Below are 12,627 nucleotides of genomic sequence, written 5' to 3' on the forward strand. Positions count from 1 at the left end.
TAACATATCAAAATGAAAAATTATTTGATAACAAAATGTTGCTTTTTCTTAACTTTTTATTTTATATTGGAGTATAGTTGATTAACAATGTTGTGTTAGTTTCAGGTGTACAGCAAAGTGATTCAGTTATACATATACATGTATCTGTTCTTTTTCAAATTATTTTCCCATTTAGGTTATTACACAATATTGAGCAGAGTTCCCTGTGCTATACAGTAGGTCCTTGTTGGTTATCTAGCAGTGTGTATATGTCAATCCCATACTTCCAATTTATCCCTCCCCCCCCCACCTTTCCCCTTTGGTAACCATAAGTTTGTTTTCTGTCCATCTGTTTCTGTTTTTCAAATAAGTTCATTTGTATCATTTTTTTTAGATTCTAAATAGAAGCGATATCATATGATATTTGTCTTTCTCCGTCTGACTTACTTCACTTAGTATGATAATCTCTAGGTCCATCCATGTTGCTGCAAATGGCATTATTTCATTATTTTTATGGCTGAGTAATATTCCATTGTATATATGTACCACATCTTCTTTATCCATTCCTCTGTTGATGGACACTTAGTTTGCCTCCATGTCTTGGCTATTGTAAACCATGATGCAATGAACATTGGGATGCATGTATCCTTTCAAACCATGGTTTTCTCTGGATATATGCCCATGCGTGGGATTGCTGGATCATAGGGTAGTTCTATTTTTAGTTTTTTAAGGAACCTCCCATACTGTTCTCCATAGTAGTTGTACCAATTTACATTCCCACCAACAGTGTAGGAGGGCTCCCTTTTCTCTGCACCCTCTCCAGCATTTATTATTTGTAGACTTTTTGATGATGACCATTCTGACTGGTGTGAAGTGATATCTCATTGTAGTTTTGATTTGCATTTCTCTGATAATTAGTGATGTTGAGCATCTTTACATGTGCCTCTTGGCTATCTGTATGTCTTCCTTGGAGAAATGTCTATTTAGGTCTTCTGCCCATTTTTTGATTGGGTTGTTTGTTTTTTTAATATTGAGCTGCATGAGCTGTTTATATATTTTGGAGATTAATCCCTTATTAACTAGTCGGTTGCATCATTTGCAAATATTTTCTCCCATTCTGTGGGTTGTCTTTTCATTTTGTTTATGATTTCCATTGCTGTGCAAAAGCTTCTGATATAATTAGGTCCCATTTGTTTATTTTTATTTTTATTTCTATTACCCTAGGAGACAGTCGAAAAAGATATTGCTGTGATTTATGTCAGAGTGTTCTGCCTATGTTTTCCTCTAGGAGTTTTATAGTATCAGGTCTTACATTTAGGTCTTTAATCCATTTTGAGTCTATTTTTGTATATGGTGTTAAAGAATGTTCTAATTTCATTCTGTTACATGTAGCTGTCCAGTTTTCCAAGCACCATTTATTGATGAGACTATCTTTCTCCATTGTATAGTCTTACCTCCTTTGACATAGATTAATTGACCATAGGTGTGTGGGTTTCTCTCTGGGCTTTCTATCCTGTTCCATTGATCTATATTTCTGTTTTTGTGCTAGTACCATACTCTTTTGATGACTGTAGATTTGTAATATAGTCTGAAATCAGGGAGCCTGATTCCTCCAGCTTTGTTTTTCTTTCTCAAGATTGCTTTGCTTATTCGGGATTTTTTGTGTCTCAATACAAATTTTAGGATTTTTTGCTCTAGTCCTGTGAAAAATGCCATTGGTAATTTAATAGGGATTGCATTGAATCTGCAGATTGCCTTGGGTAATACAGTCATTTTCACAATATTGATTCCTCCATCCAAGAACACACTAGATCTTTCCATGTGTTTGTGTCCTCTTTGATTTCTTTCATCAGCATCTTACAGTTTTCAGAGTACCGGTCTTTTGCATCCTTAGGTAGGTTAATTCCTAGGTATTTTATTCTTTTTGATGTGATGGTAAATGGGATTGTTTAACTTCCCCTTCTCATGTTTTGTTGTTAGTGTATAGAAATGCAACAGATCCTGTGTATTAATTTTGTATCCAGCAACTTTACCAATTCATTGATGAGCTCTAGTAGTTTTCTGGTGGCATCTTTAAGATTTTCTATGTATAGTATTGTGTCATCTGCCAACAGTGACAGTTTTACTTCTTCTTTTCCGATTTGGATTCATTTTTCTTCTCTGATTGCCGTGGCTAGGACATCCAAAACTAAGTTGAAAAAAGAGGCAAGAGTGGACATCCTTGTCTTGTTCCTGATCTTCGAGGAAATGCTTTCAGTTTTTCACCATTGAGAATGATGTTTGCTGGGGGTTTGTTGTATATGGCCTTTATTATGTTGAGGTAGGTTCCCTCTATGCCCACTTTCTGGAGAGTTTTTATAATAAATCGGTGTTGAATTTTGTCAAAAGCTTTTTCTGCATCTATTGAGATGACCATATGGTTTTTATTCTTGTTCATGTGGTGTATCACACTGATTAATTTGTGGATATTGAAAAATCCTTGCATCCCCAGGATAAAGCCCACATGATCATGGTATATGATCCTTTTAATGTATTTTTGGATTCGGTTTGCTAGTATTTTGTTTAGGATTTTTGCATCTGTGTTCCTCAGTGTTATTGATCCTGTAGTTTTCTTTTTGTGTGACATTTTTGTCTGGTTTTGGTATCAGGGTGATGGTGGTATTATAGAATGAGTTTGGGAGTGTTCCTCCCTCTGCTATATTTTGGAAGAGTTTCAGAAGGATATGTGTTAACTCTTCTCTAAATGTTTGATAAAATTTGCCTGTGAAGCCATCTGGTCCTGGACTTTTGTTTGTTGGGAGTTTTTAAATCACAGTTTCAATTTCAGTACATGTGATTGATCTGTTCATATTTTCTGTTTCTTCCGGGTTCAGTCTTGGGAGACTGTACCTTTCTAAGAATTTGTCCGTTTCTTCTAGGTTGTCCATTTTATTGGCATATAGTTGCTTGTAGTAGTGTCTTATGATCCTTTGTATTTCTGTGGCTTCCATTGTAACTTCTTCTTTTTCATATCTAATTTTATTTGAGCCCTCTCCCTCTTTTTTTTTGATGGGTCTGGCTAAAGGTTTATCAGTTTTGTTAATCTCAAACAACCAGCTTTTAGTTTCATTTATCTTTTCTATTGTTTCCTTCATCTATATTTCGTTTATTTCTGATCTTTATGATTTCTTTCCTTCTACTAACAAACTTTGGGTTTTGTTTGTTCTTCTTTCTCTAATTTCTTTAGGTATAAGGTTAGGTTGTTTGAGGTTTTTCTTGTTTCCTGAGGTAAGATTGTATTGCTATAAACTTCCCTCTTAGAACTGCTTTTGCTGCGTCCCTTAGGCTTGAGATTGTTGTGCTTCCCTTTTCATTTGTCTCTAGGTATTTTTTATTTCCGCTTTGATTTTTTTTTTTTAGGGATCCATTGGTTGTTTAGTAGCATATTGTTTAGTCTCCATGTGTTTGTCTTTTTTACAGTTTTTTTTTCTTGTAGTTGATTTCTAACCTCAAAGTGTTGTGGTCAGAAAAGATGCTTGATATCATTTCAATTTTCTTAAATTTCCTGAAGCTTGCTTTTTGGCCCAGCATGTGATCAGTCCTGGAGAATGTTCCATGTGCACTTGAGAAGAATGTGTGTTCTGGTGCTTTTGGATAGAATGTTGTATAAATATTAAATTCATCTGGTCTAATGTGTTGTTTAAGTCCTGTGTTTCCTTATTTATTTTCCTTTTGGATGATCTGTCTGTTGGTGAAAGTGGGGTGTTAAAGTCCCCTACTATTATTGTGTTACTGTCGATTTCCCCTTTTACGGCTGTTAGCATTTGCCTTATGTACTGAGGTGCTCCTATATTGGGTGCGCGTGTATATTTACAATTGTTATATCTTCTTCTTGGATTGATCCCTTGATCATTATGGGGTGTCCTTCCTTGTCTCTTGTAACATTCTTTATTTTAAAGTCTATTTTGTCTGATATGAGTATTGCTACTCCAGCTTTCTTTTGGTTTCCATTTGCATGGAATAGCTTTTTCCATCCCCTTGTTTTCAGTCTGTATGTGTCTCTAGATCTGAAGTGGGTCTCTTGTAGACAGCCTGTATACAGGTCTTGTTTTTGTATCCATTCAGCCAGTCTGTGTCTTTGGGTTGGAGCATTTAATCCATTTCAGGTAATTATCAATATGTATGCTCTTATTGCCATTTTCTTAATTGTTTTTGGTTCGTTTTTGTAGGCCTTTTTTCTTCCCTCCTCTTTTGTTCTCTTGTGATTTGATGACTTAGTGTTGTGTTTGGATTCCTTTTTCTTTTTTGTGTGTATATCTATTGTAGATTTTTGGTTTGGTTACCGTGAGGTTTTGATATAGCAATCTGTATATAAACAAGATTGTTTTAATTTCCAGTGCATTTCCAATATCCTGCAGTTTTGCTCTCCTCTTCTCATGATTGCTGGTTTTGATATCATATTTGTGTATGGGTAATTTCCTACTTTTACTATATGTTTGCCTTTACGGGTGAGCTTTTCCATTCATAATTGTTTCTAGTTGTGACCTTTTCTTTTCCACCTAGAGAAATTCCTTTAGCATTTGTTGTAGAGCTGGTTTGGTGGTGCTGAATTCTCTTAGCTTTTGCTTGTCTGTAAAGCTTTTGATTTCTCCGTTGAATCTGAATGAGAGCGGTGTTGGATAGTCTTCTTGGTTACAGGTTCTTCCCTTTCAGCATTTTAAATATATTGTGCCACTCCCTTCTGGCCTACAGAGTTTCTGCTGAGAAATCAGTTGATAACCTTATGGGAGTTCCCTTGTATGTTATTTGTTGCTTTCCCCTTGTGGCCTTTAATATTTTTTCTTTAATTTTTGTCAATTTGAGTACTCTGTGTCTCGGTGTGTTCCTCCTTGGGTTTATCCTGTATGGGACACTCTCTCTGTGCTTCTTGGACTTGGGTGATTGGTTCCTTTCGTTAGGGAAGTTTTCAGCTGTTATCTCTTCAAGTATTTTCTCAGGTTGTTTCTCTCTCTCTTCTCCTTCTGGGACCCCTTTAATGTGAATGTTGGTGTGTGCAATGTTGTCCCCTAGACTGTCCTTATTTCTTTTCATTCTTTATTCTGTTCCATGGCAGTGATTTTCACCATTCTGTCTTCCAGGTCACTTATCTGTTGTTCTGCCTCACTTATTCTGCTCTTGATTCCTTCTAGTGTATTTTTCATTTCAGTTATTGTATTGTTCCTCTCTGTTAGTTTTTCTAGGACTTTGTTAAACATTTCTTGTATCTTCTTGTTAAACATTTCTTGTATCTTCTTGCTCCATCCCTCCATTCTTTTTCCAAGATCTTGGATCACTATCATTACTCTAAATTATTATTATTTTTGTGTGTGTGTGGTACGCAGGCCTCTCACTGTTGTGGCCTCTCCCGTTGCGGAGCACAGGCTCTGGATGCATGGGCTTAGTGGCCATGGCTCATGGGCCCAGCCACTCTGCGGCACGTGGGATCTTCCCGGACCGGGGCACAAACCCATGTCCCCTGCATCAGCAGGCGGACTCTCAACTGCTGCGCCACCAGGGAAGCCCTGAATTCTTCTTTTGGGTAGATTACCTATTGCCCCTTCACTTAGTTGTTCTTCTGGGGTTTTATCTTGTTTCTTCATCTGGGACGTTTCCTCTCCTGTCTCATTTTTTCTCACTTTCTGTGATTGCAGTTTCTGTTCCACAGGCTGCAGGATTGTAGTTCTTCTTGTTCCTGCTGTCTGGCCCCTGGTGGATGAGGTTGTCTCAGAGGCTTGTGCAAGTTTCCTGGTGGGAGAGACTGGTTCCTGCCCACTGGTGGGTGGAACTGGGTATGTCCCTCTGGTGGCCAGGGCCGTGTCAAGGGGTGAGTTTAGTGGGCAGCTATATGCTCAGGAAGACTTTAAGCAGCCTGTGTGCTGATGGGTGGGGCTGTGTTTCCTGCCCTGTTGGATGTCTGGACTAAGGAGTCCCAGCACTGGAGCCTACAGCCTGTTGGGTGGGGCCGGGTCTTGGTGAGAAAATGGTGGCCTCCCCAAGGGCTCACACCAATGAGTACTCCCCAGAACTACCACTGCCAGTGTCTTTGTCCCTACAGTGAGCCACAGGTACCCCTGCCTCCACAGGAGACCCTCCACCAGCAGCAGGTAGGTCTGGCCCAGGCCCTTATGAGGCCACTGCTTTTTTCACTGGGTCCTGGTGTGCACAAGACCTTGTGTGTGTGTGCCCTCCAAGAGTGGAGTTTCTGTTTCCCCCAGTCCTGTGGAATTCCTGTGATGAAACCCTGCTGGCCTTCAAAGCCAGATTCTCTGGGGGCTCCATCTCCTGTTGCCAGACCCCCAGGCTGGAAGCCTGACATGGGGCTCTGAACTTTCACTCTTGTGAGGACTTCTGTGACAATTATTTTCCAGTTTGTGGGTTGCCCACCCAGTGGGTATGGGATTTGATTTTATCACAATTGAGCTGCTCCTACTGGCTCACTGTGGCTTCTCTGGCTTTGGATTTAGGATAACTTTTTTGGTAAGTTCCAGTGTCTTTTTTGTTGATGGTTTTTCAGCAGTTAGTTGTGATTTTGGTGTTTTCATAATTAGAGGTGAGCTCACGTCCTTCTACTCTGCTATCTTGTGTCTCCACCCTGTTGTTCCCAAAATACTGATTTTGTTGACCTACATGTCAGAGCTATTCCATGCATTATTTCAGCTAATCCAGGGAAGGTGCCATTGTCCTCCCACAGAGGGTGAGGCAAGGGCTCTGAGTAGTTGGTTAGTGGACCTCAGTCTGCTTGGGGAGCTTTAAAAGATGCCAGTGCTCAGACCACATTCCAGACCAAGGAAGCAGAAACTCATAGTGGACCTCACAATTTGGTATTTTTCAAAAGTTACCCTGGTGATAAAAATGAGTAGAAACAGGTGTTCTGACCTGCCAACATGAGTCCTCTTGAGCTTTTCACTTACCTCTTTTCTTCTCTTCTAAAAATAGGTGTCATTGTCTCCATTTCTTTTTCAGGGACAGTTTTTATGGGCAGAAATTTTAAGTGTTTTTCCCTTTTTCAATTTTTACAACTCCTCTCCTAACTGGTCATTATTCAGTCAAACATCAGTAATTCCCTGATCTCTTAAACTTCACTTGGATGCCAAACAAGGTTTCTTTTTGTTTGACCCAGTGAAGTGAGTATGTGTATGTAAGTAAGAAAGTGTGGGTTTCATATTTACTGGGGTAAATAAATATCACAACCAAAAGCAAAAACTTGTTTAAGGTTCTTAGTGACAGAGGAATTAGTACATAAATAAAATTTCCATTTGAATTCTCAAAGAGGGAAACAAAAAGTGCATAGAAGAGAGGAAAGAATAGAGAGGAATCTATACGTTGTTTAAGCAAAGAGGTCTGCCTTTCACTTTCAGTCACTAGTAAAATTAGGGCCATAAACCAGATCTCTAATGTCTTTTTATGACTTAGGTTATATGGAATTTTCAAAATAAAAATCTCTTTGATTTTATTTTATTTTTTTTGCAGTACGCGGGGCCTCTCACTGTTGTGGCCTCTCCTGTTGCAGAGCACAGGCTCTGGACCCGCAGGCTCAGCGGCCATGGCTCATGGCACCAGGGAAGCCCTGTTCTACCACATTGTTAAATAACTAGGACTATAAAGTTAATATGTCTTTAAAGGGTGTTATAACTCCCCAGAAGTTTAGAATCATTACAGTAACTCACAAATTCCAGACCACTTATGGATTCTCTTGGGATCTGGCTCTGTTGTATTATAAAAATAATTACTAGGGCTTCCCTGGTGGCGCAGTGGTTGAGAGTCCGCCTGCCGATTCAGGGGACGTGGGTTCGTGCCCCGGTCTGGGAAGATCCCACATGCCGCTGAGCTGCTGGGCCTGTGAGCCATGACTGCTGAGCCTGTGCGTCCAGAGCCTGTGCTCCGCAACGGGAGAGGCCACAATAGTGAGAGGCCTGCATACCACACACACACAAAAAAATTACTAATATTGAGCACTCATTAATTGCTAGGCCCTATTCTGAGCGCTGTTCATGTTAACTCATTTCCCTCAAAACCATATTAAAGTAGGTAAGCTTCTTACCTGGCAAGTGAAAGAGCCAGAATTCAACTAATTTAAGTAAATTTCACTCTTTCCTTGGCCTTTTATAGTTGCCATGCTGGAATGGGTTTTTTTTTTCCAAAAAAAATTAAGAGTATAGCACAACTTGAGAGTGGGGGACTTCGTGGTCAAGCAGTCCCTAGGCCCTCCACCAAGCTGTTTTATGAGCAAATGACTACTCTATCACAGGGCATCACTGTCTCTAAGAGGAATCAGTTGCTCCTTACTTCTCAATTAGCTGCTTCCCTGAAACTCAAACATCTCTTCCTGCCAGCAAGGCCCCCCCAAACTGTGGGCACTGGGAGTAGTAGCTTCCATTTCCATGCCTGAGAGCTGTGGTTCTTGAACCTTGGTGGAAAAGCTAGGCACCTCAGGCACTTATTAAAATGTGTATTCCTGTATCTTTTTCTCAGAGAGTCTGATTAAGTGGGTGAAGGGTGGAGCCCCAAATTTTCATTGTTTTTTTAACTAGGCTGTCCCAGTACTTCCAGTGCCAGTGATATGCACACTTGATTGACATGATACACAGTATCTGAAAGTCATCACTGCCACCAGTTATTGCATGGCTACACTCATATAAATGGTCATGTGATTTGAAGTAAGTAAACTTGCCAACATTTCTTTCCTGTTTTTAAGAGGTCAAATGACCCTGTGCTGTGTGGTTCAACTCCATAAATATCGCCACAGTTTCATCACTGGCAAGATCTTCAGGTCTAGAGATCACTTTGACTATTTCATCTAGGTCATTTATTCTTTAAAATGAGATATCGTCATCGATTAGTCAATTTGAAGCAAGGTGGGTGGTCATGTACAAACGCCTGCAAAAAAGAAAAAATCCCACCAAAATCATATATATGAATTTAGTCTCTCGATGTATTCTATGTACCACCCAAACAGTAGACTTAGGAAACCAGAACCCGCCCCCCCCCCCCAGAGAGTGAGTGTCTTGCCCAAGAACACACTGACAGAAGAGCCCAGAGGGTCCCCTTGATGAGACTTCTCCCACTAACGCAGCAGGAAGCTCTGAACCACCTGGCCTGTCCCCTGCGTCATCAGTAATTCACAGGTGATGGGAGGCGGCAACCATGCCTCCGTAGCAGGCTGGGCTCCAGTCAAAATCTGCTCCTGAGCGCGAAGCACTTGAGAGTTGCACAGCTGGCCCCCAGCACATGCAGAGTCAAGACGAAGATAAACCACGTGGGGTGGTACTCTAGGTAATATGTAAACCCTTCCTGTGACCTGCAGGGCTGTAAGAACTATCCTTTTTACAGAAGAGATGTTTGAGGCTTAGTCTGTATGTAGCGATAAAGTTTAAGTTCAGTTAAAAAATCATTTCTGGAGGAGAGGGGAGTGTGTTGATATCTAATCAATATTCCTGCATATTGACTAGATGACTTAGCCGCCAAGGTTAGATGCAGAGGACAATTATGTCCTGACTCTGTAACATATGGCTTAATTCCAGCCACAGTGCCTCCCAAACAAATCTTCCCTGTTAGTGGGTACCAAGGGGGCAGGACCAAAAGTCTAAAACTCTACGACTAATTTAAAATTGATTAGCATTCAGGGGGCACGGGTTTGATCCCTGGCCAGGGAACTAAGGTCCTGCATGCCTTACAATGTGGCTTAAAAAAAAAAGAGTATAATTTTAGCGCTTGCATTTCCGTCAAGAAGTTTACAGGGGCTGAGCAAAGGGCTCAGAATAGTGACTAATCCATGTGTCCACCCCATCGATATTTGCCAAGATTATTCCTATTGTGAATCTTATTACATAATAAAAGACATTGCAAACAAATTATAATGTGGATGAGCAATGAATAGAACTGAAGTTTGGGAATAAAGATGTTTGTAAGAAAGGAAAAATATAAAAATAAAATTCATTAGAATTCAAGGTGGGAGTTAGTTAGAAGCAAAAATTATTAGTAGAATACTAACCTGAAGTATATATGTAGGTACAGGTATACACACGTATGTAAATGATTATCAACATAACTTAGTTTGTACCAATCACAGTGGCAATCTGATTCATACATGTTTGTGTTTAACGGGCCAAGTTCTGAATATGCTCACGCCATGTCAATAGTCCTTGTTTGGACTTCACTCCGGGGAATGGCATTTGAGTGGCTTTTGCCTTGTTCAGCCATAGCAGGTTGCGGGCTTGGCATTCAGGGTCAGGCTTGACCCTTGGCAGGGCCTCGCCTGCAGTCTGCTGCTCTGCGCACTAAGCAGTGGTGAGAGAAGATAGTTTGGGGAGATTCCATCACACTTCATTTGGAAGTCAGAGTTGTCTCTGTTGCAGTTAAGGCTGATGGTTTGGATTTACTTGTGTTCCTACAATTTTTTTTACCCAGCTTTTGAATTGAAAAGCAAAGGTCTGATGTGTAACCCAGGTAAAAAAAAAAAAAAAAAACCTCCCTGATTCAGAGGCCCAAACATGTTTCATTTATGTGAGGAGCTAATCGCTTTGGCAACTAATTTTCAGAGAATCCAAAGAAAGGCATTTGTAAACAGGAACCTATTATTACAAGAATTCTCATGCGCTATTCACATTAATTAATAGGCTATTGAGAAATGGCTTAAGGGAGAAGAAGTCCCTGCAGACCCAGGAGGGCCCAGTACATCTTTGAATTTGTGCCTCACTCCCTTCTGGGGCGGCAGCAGAGATGCCATCCAGAAAGTCCAGGGTTTCCGAGTGGAGAGGGAGGGGGCACCCAGGAAGTCTAGTGTGCCACGTACTTCGTGCCGGGGGAGGTATGCATGCGTAAGCTGTGGAACACGCCAGGTGCCCGCCCCTGCAGCATTGGGGGGAAGGCACTAGCCTCCGCCAGCAGCCACGCCAGCGCAGAATAACATCTCAGGTGATCCTCAGCAGCAGCTGAGCTGTAAAAGTGGCTTTCTCCTGCTTTAGACTCTGTTCCTTTACTTTCCTTGCTGAGCTGCCTGTCTGTCCTCGAAAAGTCAAAGCAAAATGACTTCATTGTTTTTGAGGCTGCGGCTATGTCAGGTCCTAACAACTCTTAATAATGAACAGCAAGAGACCGTGACGATTGTCTCACTGGGCTTTTACTCACCGGCCTCTGTTGTGATGGTCCTGACAGGGCTGCGGTGTGTGATCACGAATGCAAAAAGGCAGCACCCATCCAGCAGGACGGGTTAGCAAGCTGCCTATACCTCCTTCAGTCTTTGCTCTCACTGATACAGGAAGGAGCTGTTTCAAGGTTTCTGAGTGGAAGGAACAGGGCAACCTGAAATGGACAGAGGGAAGGAAACCTTTAGCCTTCCTAGGAGGGGCAGTGAGGTCTAGGGTGAGAATGGGCTCTGAAATCAAACAGATTTGGCCTCAGAATCCTTGCTTTGTTGACGGACACCCTGTCCAAGAGGCATACTGTCACAACATCGCTGTTTCCCACATTGTAAAAGCGGAAATAGTAACATCTACTCTATAAGGTTGATAAGAGGGTTGAATGAAAATATCCGTGTGACGTGTGTAGCACAGAGTAAGCAGTCCGCCTCTTTATAAAACAGTAACTAAAATCTGCTTTCCCTCACAGACAGGTCAGGATCAGTGAGATGGGCCCTCGAGGTTAACCAGTTTCCTTTCAGAAAGAATGTGACACCACAGATCCAGTAGCTTCTCAGCACCCATGTTAAAAGCATAAGAATCTACAGGCTGATAGAAACGTACGTGCTTTACGTGTCATCCTCATTGGAAGTGGCAACGAATAGCAACAGAGGGGAGAGAGTAATCCAGATAGCACACAACTACACGCATGCTCAGAGCATACTGCCTTGTGGTAGCAGCATACCTGCCATTGCTGGCTTTGCAAACGTGAGTGCAACTTGACAGTTACTAATATCTACTCTAAACCGACCGTGCAACGTATTTTGCAGAGGTAACTGAAAGGACTTTGATACCAGTAACTAGGTGAGCATAGAGAAAGGAAGTTGAATATCTTACAAGTCCTGTTCACATTCTTAATAAAGGGAGCTATTTCAGATCCAGCGTCAACTTGTAATAGATGGATCTAGGCAGCTCCATTCACATTGTCTTCCCAAAGCACCAAAAGGAGCTACTCTTGCTTTGTACAAAGAAACGTTAGTTAGCATTTTACATATAATAGCTCAATTGAACAAAAGCACTCTGAAGTGGGCATGACTCTCCTCATTGCACAGATTAGGAAATTGAGTCTCAGAAAAATTAAGTCATCTGCCTGGGGTCACACATTCAGCTGTGCAGGCAGAATTCCACACCCTCTGACTCGGGTTTGCACTAAGCCCTGGTGCTCTACTCACCAAGTGTAAGTGAATCTTGTCCTACTCCCTGTAGAGGAAGGAAATGTATGATTTTCCCAGCTTCAGAGAAAAGAAGCATACAGGATTACTGGCGAACAAAGAGCTTTGAGGATGGCCATTAACGTGCCAGGCCAGGGAAGGGTGAGATGGAACGATGAACAGCATTTGCATGAAGGCAGGAGGCCTGAGCTCAAGCCTTAACATGGCTTCTTCCTTGCTGTGTGATGCCGCACCTCTCAGAGCCCAGTATCCTCACCTATAAAGTTCCCTCTCCTCATAGA

At 41.4% G+C, this 12,627-nt stretch overlaps 1 protein-coding gene across 13 annotated transcripts in view; it reads left to right on the forward strand.

The window, feature by feature from the left end:
* The window catches only part of SLC8A1 (solute carrier family 8 member A1), a 360,075-nt gene that overhangs the window by 328,263 nt on the left and 19,185 nt on the right, over positions 1–12,627 (forward strand). The gene's annotated exons all lie outside the window — the stretch shown is intronic.

The sequence above is a fragment of the Delphinapterus leucas genome, chromosome 13, assembly GCF_059928025.1.
Source record: "Delphinapterus leucas isolate spDelLeu-1000000601 "Yukka" chromosome 13, BTC_Dleu_Yukka2, whole genome shotgun sequence".
Taxonomy (NCBI): Eukaryota; Metazoa; Chordata; class Mammalia; order Artiodactyla; family Monodontidae; genus Delphinapterus; species Delphinapterus leucas.